The sequence below is a fragment of the Lithobates pipiens genome, unplaced genomic scaffold, assembly GCF_037356315.1.
Source record: "Lithobates pipiens isolate NorthernLeopardFrog02 unplaced genomic scaffold, aLitPip1_a1.2 Scaffold_16, whole genome shotgun sequence".
NCBI lineage: Eukaryota > Metazoa > Chordata > Amphibia > Anura > Ranidae > Lithobates > Lithobates pipiens.
In genome coordinates, this window is record NW_027507748.1 from 152474428 (window position 1) to 152487094 (window position 12667).

Genomic DNA, 12667 nt, shown 5'->3' on the forward strand with positions numbered 1-12667 from the left:
TAAAGATACACAGATACACAATCTGCAGATACACAATCAAAAGAAATCTGGTATTTGCCTCAACTCTTCACCTTTATTGATCCTTCATGAATCAGACAGCACAGACAGTGCAGGGTACATAAAAAGTTGACATGTTTTGCGCTGTGACTAGCGCTTACTCATAACTCCAATTAGGTTATAAGAAAGTGCTAGTCACAGCGCAAATCGTGTGAACTTTTACTGTACCCTGCATGTGATGTCTTTTGCATGAAGGAACAATAAAGGTGAAGTGTTGAGGCAAATACTGGATTTCTTTGATTGTGAGCTTCTAACTTCAGTTTGTTCAATTAAGCTTTAACAATAAAATCTGGAAGCTGGTTGATTTCTACGCAGAGCTGCACCAGATTTTGCACTTTCCAGTTTTAGTAAATCAACCCCAGAATGTCTTAAAGCTTAAACATCAGTAAAACAGCCAGACAACCAGCAGTTCCAAAGGACCAGTCCAGTAATGGCAACAGACATATTTCTCTTGGGACAGATTTCTTTAAAGAAAATCTATCATTACATTTTTTTTTACAGTTTTGTCCCCTATGTACATGTAGGATTTTGTTCCATGTTTTTAAATTCTAACTAGTTATGAGTATTGACCTTCCTATGGACCACAGCTATGAAGGAGATGGCTGAACTAAATATGGGCGACTAGACATACACAACAATAAGATGTATAGTTTGGGGCTTTCCCATCTTATGGACAGCTTCTAAAAATTTTCCCAACCAGCAGGACATAGCGACAGCATTAATGTGCATATTCCACTAAACTTATGGTAAGAATGTATTAAAACATAGTAAGATCTAGCAAATGCATGTTTCTGAAACTGCAGTTCCTTATACCAGACACTAGATGGTGCCGATTGAATGTAACACTGCTCCAAATTTGGCAATCCTGCCAACAACAGGGGGTAGACTGTAGAACTGTCACTTTTCACCTCTGTCAAACAAAGGAACCCTCATCTATGAATCCTGTGTATGTATGTAATAGTGTAATATCAGAGTCTAAACAATTCCTTGTTTTTAAAATAGATAAATACCTAAAAAATATATGTATATATATATATATATATATATATATATATATATGGCACAATCAAAATATACTGGTTAAAAGGAAGGCAAACCACACAAATGCAGAAACTTTTTCCAACACACCACACTTGCTATACACCAAATATTTTTGTTGTTTAGAAGGCTGCAAGAATTTGGCCTTGGTAAAATCAAGATGTACTTTAGCTGCTTGATACATTCTGGAATATCAAGCCTAAGATTTCCTCATTAAACTGGATTCCTGAGCTCTCTGTGTGTTTGATTACATGCAATAACATGTAACACGTGAAACCAGTCACTCTGCTACTAATGCAGGCCAGAACTCTGTAGCTGTTCTAAAATTACACATATCAATAAATGTCCCTTCATTTGTAATCTACTTTAGTCATAGAAAACACAGACAACTTTGCAGGGTCAGTAGAAGGGCACTAGCTGTATTCTGCGTCCTTCATCACAGTAAGGCTCACACTATTGCCACAGGAGTCTCACAGCAGGGGTCCTTGCATAATCCCCATTCACTGTTTCAAATGCGATTTCAGCACACATTTTTTGGCTGAATTTGGGCCTGAAACAGACAAAAAGACGTACAATACTCCTGTGCAAATTCACACATAGAGAGCTGGTCACAATCTCCTACCATGCGAATTTGATGCCGTGAAATCCACATCCAATTCACATAGGTGTGAACCCAGCCTCAAATTTACTAGGTTGGATTGCATATGACTGGTGGCGGCAAGAGATGTACTAGTACAGCCATTTTTTCAATAGGGTTTCTGCATTTGAGGCTGTTAGGAGGGTGTTCCAACATAACCAACAAGTGTATTATGCATAACCAGTCTGAAGATATCTAGAAAAGGGGAGTATAAAATACAGCTGGGGAAGTCCTTTCAAACAGCATGGGGACAGGGGACAATAAGAAGGGGACTTGCATTTGGGTTTTGGCTGGAATTAACCTTTAAAATGAGAACTTTGAGCAGAACACAGCACCCCGAAACATATCCAAAAGCAAATTTTCTGGGCTTTTCTCTAATGTTTGGTATTAAAAAAAGGTCACAAGTTTATACAGCAAAAAAAAAAAAACATCTGTGACTAAACGCTGCATCTAGGTCTTCTAGGTACAATTTAGTCATAACAGATATCTAACAGTAAACTGTCTCAGATCATCAAATTGTCTTCATTAGATACTATAAATGAAGTGATTTGCAGGGAACGGCTACAACTGAACTTTATAATCAAAAAGGGAAAAAAAAAAAAAAAAAAAAAAGGATAATTTTTACAATGGCGCATTCTTAAAACAACATTTTCCGGGTCTATGAGCAAATAGTATCAAGAAAAATCAAGATTACCCTTGATAAATGAGATTATCTATGATATATGACAGAGTAATAAAACAAGAGGCTGGTTACTGCTCCCCTGGATATATGTAACCATAAACTATTTCTCAGGTCCTGAATATCTGCCTATTGTGTAATTGTATTGTTTATTTTTATGCCGCAAAGATCTCAGTAGTTCTGACATCAATCCCCAACATGCCAAATTACCATTTGGCAATGCGATTTAAAGGTAGATAAGGGGTTTAAGTCAATTATTTCTGTTGATATGTTCTAAAAACTGTTGCTTATTTTATCTTTTACCATGTGTATATATATTTATTTTTTTTGCAAATGGATATTTAATGCAGAGCATTATGGGAAACCCCAAAATAAACTGTTTGCCTTTAAACATTCAATTGCAAGAAGCGGGTTAGTTACTCAACTGAGTGTATAAACTGGAACTTGCGCAATTTAGCTCTATAAACCCATTTTTTTTCTAAAGAGTGCTATAAACGAGAGCTTGAGCAGCATATTTATTTGACCAAAAAAAAAAAAAAACTGTCTAAGTATAATTTTTACATTTTTTTTCAGTTCTGAACTTCCAGCGGTGGTAAACTTGAAAATTACAGAAGGCCTCAAGTGCGCCCACTGAGACTTCCTGAGGAACTCACAAAAAGTGTGCATTGAGGTGTATTGTATTGTATCAAGTTAGGGAGCCCAGGCAAAAATAATGGGCTACAATACACCCAAAACATGTTGGTCCTTCTGCATTTTTTTTGCAGCATACAGCCATTCACACCGAAGACGTTGGAGTACAATAACTCCAGTATTGGTGCCAGTGGCAGTAATAATACACCCCAAAATTAGTGTCAGTGGACGCAATAATAACCCCCCTCCCCAACAATGGTGTAACTAAATGGTAGCAATAATAGCCCCCAGCACTGCCGTCAGTACTATTAACACCCACTGGTCACTGGCAGTGAAGTTTACTTCCCCACCCACCCTGTATTGGTGGTCAGAAGCAATAAAATGTAACCCACTCCCTTGCACTGGTGGCCAGTGGCAGTAAAATGTAACCCCCCATTCCCCCTGCATTGGTGGTAATTGCAGTAAAAGTTAACCTCCCAATCTCCCAATCCCAGCACTGGTGATCAAGGCAGTGAAAGCTAATCCCTTCCATCAACCCCCCATTGGTAATCACTTACATGATCACACACTTTCTCCCAGGCCGGAGCTTTACTTGTACTGTGGGCAGAGATAAATTCATCTCACAGTACAGTCTTTTTTTCAGTGTCAGGTGTTGGAGCACAGAAAGCATTCCAGAGCCCAGCAACCCACTGCCACTCTTCTGCCTGACTGCTGCCCAATAGATTGCAGGCCTCATGCCTGTTGGGCACCACCAATGATATAATCCGTATATAAAAAAGAAAATACATACAAAAACAATATATGAACGTTCCCTTTAACAACAGCTTTCACGCATCAGAAGTATTTCCTGTCACACAGAGTATTTGTGGGAGGATTTTCTGCAATAGACCCAGTCTATCCATTGCATCAAGATAATGCAAAGAAGCATTCAAAGTGAACAGGTACACAAATGTTAATTTTAAGAAAACAGAAGGATTACAATTGTGGCCCAAGCGCCTTCTATTGATGAATACATAACCAAAAAGGACAAATGTATTTGGGGGCCACTATTTTGGAGGCACGATGAATCAGCAGCAGTTGTAACCAAAACTTGTATGAATCGGCTAGTTCCAAATTAACACAGAATCACCATGATGAGGTTTCAACAGTAATTCAGTTGCTAGTCTACATTTTAGGGTTCAACTAGGAAAAGGGTGATTATTTTCAATGGCACCCAAGCACATTAAAGTGGTTGTAAACCCTTACAGACCCCTTTTTTGCTACAGGTAAGCCTATAATAAGGCTTACGTATAGCAGCCCAGGATATCTCCTAAACCTGCACAGTTTAGGAAATATCCTCTGTATTTGCATGTGCCAGCGTCATCGACATATGCGCACTGAAGCAAACTGAAGCAATGGCATGTGCGCGCCGTTGCTTCAGTTAGACTGTGCCATTACCAGCGGCTCTCGTGCGGGAATGACATTATTGCAGCTCCGGCCAATCACAGCACCAATCATAGCCGCGATACCCAGAAGTAACCCCCGGGAGTGATGTCGCCGGCCGGTGCTCTGTACGGGCACCGCAGTGAGGGCCTCGATCTCAGGTGAGTATTACATAATGAGCTGTTATGCTATGCATACTAGCTCATTATGCCTTTGTCTTGCAGGTGTTAGTTTTTTTTCACATTGGGTTTACAACCGCTTTAAGGTTGATGTCTGAAGAAAGTGTATGCTTGCTTTTAGGTTCTTTTTGCGCATTAACACAACACTCTATAACATATGACATAGCATGCATTAATGCACCACAAGGATCAGCATAGATCTGAAGGGGTGCTAAAGACTATGCAAAAAATAGTGCTAAGGCCAGGTGTTAAGGGGTTATGTTTAGGGTTAAGGCTAGTAGGATCAATAAGTATTAAGGATCCTTTCAGAGTTAGGTTAAAGGATAAATTCTCCCTTGTTCACCTTTTTTCTTTCTTTTTCTTTTTTCTAAAAGCCAGCTCCCCTATGTACCAATAAAGCATTAATGTACTTTTTTTGCAAAAATATCCATTAAATCTACAGTCACTTACTTCACTTATCCACATTCATGTTTCCAAATGTACAAACGTATCCATTGTTTCTGCCTTACTTCCTGGTCAGGCTTTAGGTCATGACACAGGCAAAAGTTAACCAGCTGCACTCATTATCACAAACCCTGCATCATCCACCCTCCTACCTACCCACCCATTCCCAGCTGCACGTTTTTTAACCACTTCCCGACCGGCACGCTGATCTACATCGGCAGAATGGCACGGGCAGGCATATTGGCGTACAGGTACGTCCAATTTTAAATGCCGCCATGCCATCGCGTGCGCCCCGGCGGCGGCGAGCTGCCGTTCCGTCGGGGCCCCCGTGAGTCCGGTCGCGGGTCCCGAGGACTCGATCGCCGTGGGGATACCCGCGACTGTCTCACGGGGCGGCTGAACGAGGAGATGCTGTTGTAAACAGCATCTCCCCGTTCTGCCTAGCAACAAGTGACGCTGATCTCTGCTCCATGTGATTGGAGCAGAGATCAGTGTTCACTAAAAAAAAGCCCAGCCCCCCACAGTTAATAACACGCCCCTAGGAACACTTAACCCCTACACTGCCACCCCCTGGTTAACCCCTTCACTGCCAGTGTCATTTACACAGAAAACACTGCATTTGTATAGCACTGATTGCTGTATAAATGACAATGGTCCCAAAAATGTGTCAAAAATGTCCAATGTGTCCGCCATAATACCAAATTAGTAAGTGGTGTTGTGCTCCAAATTAATACTAAATAAGTAAATAAATAAACTAAATAAATACCAATAGATGCACTTGTGCACAAAACTAAGGGTAATATAAATACATATATCTACTCACAACTAATTACTTCAAAATGTACACCTTCTAAAGTGCATCAGTGCCTAACAAGCAATATACAATCAAGTGCAGTGTGAATAATTGAATAAAATAAATGATCCAAGCATAGAAACATAAAGTGCATAAAGTGCAAATAAATTAATAAATAATTAAAGTCCAATAAAAATCCAATGTGTCTCAATCCATAAAGTGCATGAAGTGCAAATAAATGAATAAATAATTAAAGTCCGATAAAAATCCAATGTGTCTCAATCCACAACATCAAAACCATCTGTATTCAATCATGCAGTCTGTGAGTCCACACAGTGCCATAAAGTAAACAGACTCCGTGAGCGGAGAAGTGATTCCACCGGTGGTCTTGTGAATCCTCAAAATAAGGTGTTCACACACTAGGTGCAATGGCTACCTTACCTCACTGCTGTAAGCAGCATTTATTAATTCCAACAGATAAAATGTTGCTGTCAGCTGGTGTAAATACTGCAGGCAGTTCCCTCTAGGTGCTCAGCCATAAACCATAAGTAATATCCATAGAAGAAAAAAATGAGCTCCAATGGTGAAGTATGTACCAATGTTTCTACTTTATTATAAAAAGGACATAGTCCTGGGTACTCACATTTAATTACAAAGATCATGGATAAAAACACAGCATAAAAGGAACGAGCACCACCCTCGTACTCCGTACATCACTTCCGGTGTCCTCCTATCTCTCCTATAGTGTTCCTGTATTCCTACGCGTATCATCACTGGTCATGTGACTTCATCAGGGAATGTCCGCCATAATGTCGCAGTCACAATAAAAATCACTGATCAACGCCATTACTAGTAAAAAAAAATATTAATAAAAATGCCATAAAACTATCCCCTATTTTGTAAACGCTATAACTTTTGCGCAAACCAATCAATAATCGCTTATTGCGATTTTTTTTACCAAAAATATGTAGAAGAATACGAATCGGTCTAAACTGAGGGAAAAAAATGTTTTTTTATATATTTTTGGGGGATATTTATTATAACAAAAAGTAAAAAATAATGCGTTTTTTTCAAAATTGTCGCTCTATTTTTGTTTATAGCGCAAAAAATAAAAACCGCAGAGGTGATCAAATACCACCAAAAGAAAGCTCTATTTGTGGGAAAAAAGGACATAAATTTTGTTTGGGAGCCAGGTCGCATGACCACGCAAATGTCAGTTAAAGCGACGCAGTGCTGAATCGCAAAAAGTAGGGCCTAGAGGCGATTCAGTTCGCATTGTGCGCTATACAAGTATTTCATTCATTCATTCATTTAAAAAGTGGTTTGGTCTTAAGCCAGCAAAATGGTCCGGTCTGAAAGTGGTTAAATGAAATTTAATCAATCTCAGTGATCATCCTTCTCACTAAATACAAAACATACAATCAGACTGCATAGTGTATGGTCATCTTTATACAAGTAGATAGAAGGGAGTGGACAGAAACACTCAGCTGTCCAGCCACGTTCACATCTCTGCCTGTGTGTTTTGTTTTTTTGTTTTTTATCGAGGTGGGGAGGTGTTTTCGAGCATTTTCACTCATCACACATAGAGCAGCCCACCCACCTGAATGGGTTGCCCTACACACAGCAATCACCCCAAAGAAGCTTCAGAACTTTTTTTTTAGAGCAGAGCTTGGTGCTTTTTTAACCACTACAATACAGGGCACTTTCGCCCCCTTCCTTCCCAGCCCAATTTTCAGTTTTCATCGCTCTAGCGCTTTCAATGACAATTGCGCGGTCATGCTACACTGTACCCAAATGAAATTGTTATCATTTTGTTCACACAAATAGAGCTTTATTTTGGTGTTATTTATTCACGACTCCGTTTTTTATTTTTTGCGATATAAGCACAAAAAAAGCGGAAATTTGGAAAAAAAACAATATTTTCTTTTTTCTATTTGAAAAGAAATCCAATAAAATCAAATTTTGTCATAAATTTAAGCCAAAATGTATTCTGCTACATGTTTTTGGTAAAAAAAATTCCATTAAGTGTATAATAATTGGTTTGTGTGATCACGGACATATGTACGCAAATGATCATATACAGATGTGTGCAGATAATCATTGGGACATGTGATTTTAGTGGGACATATGTGGGGTACATGTTTTTATTATTAGGGACATGTGTTTTTATTATTTGGGGACATGTATGTTTTGGGGACATGTGTGGGGACTGTGTTTGTACTGTGTGGTGTGTTGTGTGTTGACACTAGACTGGTGATCAGTGAGTAAAAAGCTGTAAAAAACAGCTCATACTCACTGATCATCAGCCGGCTGCAGCAATCTGCTCTCCTCTCCTCAGCAATGACTTCCGTGTGAGGAGAGGAGAGCCGATTGCCTAGCAACCGGCTGTTTGTTTACATCACATGACGGCCGTGATTGCACACAGCCGTCATGTGATCAGGAGGGCCAATCACAGAGCCCTCCTGCCGATCTGAGATGTGCCGTGTCCGGGTGACACGAGCACATCGGGATCGCGCCGCTGCGATCCCGCTACTTCTGAAGGACGTTCCTTGAACGTCCTATCAGGAGTAGACTGCTCCCACCCGGCTCCCACCCGGCAGCGCATTTCTGAAATAAATGCAAGGAAACGCACAGATGTGAACAGAGCCTCATTGTTCTTGTGTTAATGCACCAATTTCACTTTCAGGCCCCATTCACAGATAGCATAGTGGGAGCGAATGTTTTGTGGCTTGTTTTTCCTTTATTGCCGCATAGGGCAGCCTGTTGATTTCAATGGGCTGCACTACATGTGGCTTATGGGACATTTTTTGGGTTGCATGTTATTTACTGTGGTTGAGTTATCCTGATTGGGTGTCATCTGACGTCCAGCAGGATAACATGTTGCGGCGGCGTTTTGCAGGCGGATTTAACCCCTTTTCGGTCACTAGCGGGGGGGTTAAAGCTGCCCCGCTAGCGGGTGATTAGCTCCGATAAAAGATGTTAAGGCGGCACTAAAAATAGAGCAGTTTTAGCGCTGCCGCCCTAGGCGGCATAATGTGTAAGGGCTCTTAAGCATCTGGAATTCATAAAGGTTAACTATTAGGCCCCTTTCATACATGCGGACTGTTCAGTTCATCAGTTCAGTCACGTCAAAACAGTATTCATCAGTTATTCATCAGCTGCTCATCAGTTTTTCTTTAGTTGCTCATCAGTTTTTCATCAGCTGCTCATCCACTTCTCATCATTTTTTTTTACATCCACTACCAATACAAAAACGTTTCTCAGTTTACACGTGTTTTTCATTCGATCTGTTTTTTTTTTTAACCACTTCAATACAGGGCACTTATATGCCCTTCCTTCTCAGACCAATTTTCAGCTTTCAGCTCTCTCGCAATTTGAATGGCAATTACTCAGTCATGCAACACTGTATCCAAACAAAATTTTTATAATGCAACACTTTACCCAAACAACATTTTTATAATTTTTTTTTTCACACAAAAAGGGTATTATTTTGATGGTATTTAATCCCCACTGCGTTTTTTTTATTTTTTGCGACATAAGTAAAAAAATAGTGAAAATTTGTAAGAAAAAAACACTTTTTTTTAAAAATTTCTGTGATAAAATTTTGCAAATAAGTGATTTTTGTTCCCAAATTTGGGCCAAAATGTATACTGCTACATATCTTTGGTAAAAATAACCCAAATTATTGGATATGATTTGTTCTGTGTGAAAGTTATAGAGTCTACTCTACAAGCTATGGTGCAAATCATTGAAAATTGATCACACCTGATGCACTGACAGCCTATCTCAAATCTTGAGGCCCTGAAATGTCGGGATAGTACAAATACCTCCCAAATGACCCCTTTTTTGAAAAGTAGACAGTCCAAGGTATTTAGTAAGAGGCATGATCAGTTTTTAAGTTGTAATTTTTTCCCACAATTCTTGGGAAAATTGAGAAATTATTATATATATATTTTTTTTTTACATAAAATGGTCATAACAACAAGTTATTTCTCATACACAGCATATGCATACTTCCAATTACACCCCAATTACACCCCAAAATAATTCTGCTACTCCTCCCGAATATGACAATACCACATGTGTAAGACTTTTTCACAGTCTAGCCACATAGAGTGACCCGACATGCAGGGAGCATCATCAGGCATTCTAGGAGCATAAATTACACATTTAGTTTCCTGACTACCCATCACACTTTTGAAGGGCCTGGAGCACCAGGACAATGGAATTACCCACAAAATGGAAAGAAAACACCCCAACGTATAATCTATGAGGCATAATGAGTCCTTTGAATGGTTATTTTTTTTCCAAAAGTCTTTGAAAACCTGGAAAGAAAATGAAAACTTTTTTTTTTATACAAAGTGGTCAATTTATAAGTTATTTCTAACACATAGCACGTACATAGGAAAAATTACACCTCAAAATACATTTTGCTACTCCTCCTGAGTATGATGATACCATATGTGTGAGACTTTTACACAGTCTGGCCACGTGGAGAGGTCCATAATGCAGGCAGCACTGTCAGGCGCTCTAGGAGCATAAATTACATTAAATTTCCTAACAACCTATTACACTTTTGAAGATCCTGGAGCACCAGGTCAATGGAATTACCCACAAAATGACCCAATTTTGGAAAGCAAACAAACCAAAGTATATTGTATGAGGCATAACGAGTCTTTTGAACATGTCATTTTTTTTCCAAAAAGTTTTTGGGAAATGTGGAAAGAAAATAAAGCAAAAATTACCCCCCAAAACACATTCTGATACTTTTCCCTAGTATGGCGATACCACATGAGATGTTTACACAGCCTGGTCACATAAAGAGGCTCAACATGCAGGGAGCATCATCAGGCGTTCTAGGCCCTTGTACATACGGTCAGAGAATCCGTCAGAATGTGTCCTATCGGACCGCGTCATCGGATAATCCGACTGTGTGTGGTATGCATCGGACTGATTCCATCCGAATATCCATCGGACCCAATTTTCCATTTCATTGGTTCTTTACCCTGCTTGGGGATGGGCACGAGCGGCGATCACAAGCCTAACACATGTGACCAGCTGTGATTGGACACAGCCGGTCACATGGTAAAGAGCCAATTTCATTGGCCCTTTACCCTGATCAGGGATGGGCTATGTCCGAGGGACACAGCTCATCCCCGATCGCTGCACTGAGCTTTGATCCAATTCAAAACACAGATGTTGATGGATGCGGATGGAAACTGATGTAAATGGATGATCATCCATTTACATTTGTTTTTCCATAGAATGCACTCATGTCCATTTTTCATTTGTCAACGGGCCACATGTGTAAAAGGGGCATTAATGTATCAAGGTGAAATCTTCAAGGCTAGGTTAAGGGAATAAAAGTTTGTGTTAGGTTTTCTTTGAACTTTTATTTTAGGGTGGATTTAGAGGTTATGGGAAAAGGGAAAAAAATATTAACTGAACCTGGCCCCAAATGTTCAGGGCAGGATTTCTGGTGCCTATAAATTATGTACTGTAGTCAAAAGCAAAAGGATTTAGTCTTCTGGTCATGTGTGATTGGAGAAAGGCTGGAACATAATTTTCTCCATCAGTGGTGGCTGGTGACCCCGCACTTCCTCTTTGACCCCTCCCACTTCTCATAAGTCCCACCCCTTATAGAATCCACCCACTCCGTCCCCTGTATCCACTTGCTTCCACCCATGTCAGGAGTATACAGCCTCATCATCACAGGACAGAGTATACAGCCCCAGCATCAAAGGACAGAGTATATAGCTCAGCATCACAGGACAGAGTAACTAGCTCAGCATCACAGATCAGGGTATATAGCTTATCCTCACAGATCAAGATATATAGCTCAGCGTCCCAGGACAGAGTATATAGCTCAGCATCACAGGACAGAGTATATAGCTTAGCCTCACAGATCATGGTATATGGTGCAGACTCACAGATCATGGTATACAGAGCAGCCTCACAGACCATGGTATATAGCAAAGCCTCGCAGATCATGGTATATAGAGCAGCCTCACAGATCATGGTCCATAGCTCAGCCTCACAGATCATGGTCATACAGCTCAGCATTCCAGACCAGTGATCTGGTGATCAGACTTGGAAAACACAGTTGGTTTGCACTGGCAGTGGTATGGTTCTATGATCAGACTCAGAACACACAATTGGTTGGCAATTGTAGTGATATGGTGATCAGACTCAGAGCAGGCAATTGGCTGGCACTGGCAGTAGTGTGGTTGTATGATTCTACCAGCCCTGTTTGGCTGAACAATGTGGATGAGATGAGTGGTGTGCCGATCAGATTTCTCCTGTCACCATGCTCATGTCACCCCATCCTGGCAGCTTGCAATCAATCTCTCCTGCCCAGATGGATATGCTCCCTGTGCCTGTGCAGAGATTAGCTCACCTGGTAACAGGCCTTGGTTGGACAGGGGCGACCGGGGGCTCGTGGCACTGAGAGCAACCCCCATGCGCTCTGAAGGCAGCCCCCCGGCCCTTCCACCCGAGCTGTGGTGTCCTCTCATCCGGTGTCTCCTCCAGAGTGCAGGCAGCAGCAGAGGTGTCCATTCCTCAAGCGCATGTCTCCTCTGCATGTCTCCCCTCCAAAAGGACTGCATGGCGCTTTGGCCAATCAGGAAACAGGTCTCACTGACCTGCCTCCTGACTGGCGGAGAGGCAATGTAGTGAGAAAAAAGCGAAAATTAATTTGCTATGGTCACAGAATTGGGTGGTTCTCATGATGCATTCTCTGCACCCCCCGAGCCCACCCTATTTTGAAGCCTATTAGAGTCTTTGGC

The 12667-nt window shown here is 40.8% G+C and overlaps 1 protein-coding gene across 3 annotated transcripts in view; it reads right to left on the reverse strand.

The window, feature by feature from the left end:
• The window catches only part of LIMK1 (LIM domain kinase 1), a 200607-nt gene that overhangs the window by 62274 nt on the left and 125666 nt on the right, over positions 1–12667 (reverse strand). The gene's annotated exons all lie outside the window — the stretch shown is intronic.